The following is a 544-nucleotide window of genomic DNA, read 5'->3' on the forward strand; positions in this document are numbered from 1 at the left end:
AGTGAGGCGGGGCTAGGAAGGGAGAGAAGAACGTGATTGGACCTTGGTTCCGGAAGAGGCGGGCTTTTCGGTGGACCATGGCCACCCAGAGAAGCGAGCTTTCCTCACCGAATGATATACGATTCAAGGGGAGGGATGTGAGCGTTCCAACCATAGAAGGGAGACGGTGATTGGCCAACTCAAAGGGGGGAAGGGAGGGAAAAGAAAGAGATCCCGCCCGCGGGACATCCTCTTCAAAAGTCGGCCTCCCCCGGCGGAGAGAAAAGGCGAATCCCATTGGCCGGTCTCCCTCCCGATGGGAGAAAACAAGGCCTTTCCTGTAGGAGGGGCCTACCCGGCTGCGGCCACGTCAGAGCTAAAGGCCGCGCGGAGTGGCTGGCTATCAAGAAGAGGGCGGGGACACCACCTCGGTGGCTGTGCTGAGGCGCCGGCCAATGAAGGAGCGCGGGCGGATCCTCTCCCCCGATTGGGCGGTGCTCTAGGCGTGTCGGAAGGGCCGCGTGGGGAGGAGACAGCAAGGCGCACTCTTCGTGTGGTTTGCGCT

Source organism: Pogona vitticeps, chromosome 8 (assembly GCF_051106095.1).
Source record: "Pogona vitticeps strain Pit_001003342236 chromosome 8, PviZW2.1, whole genome shotgun sequence".
NCBI lineage: Eukaryota > Metazoa > Chordata > Lepidosauria > Squamata > Agamidae > Pogona > Pogona vitticeps.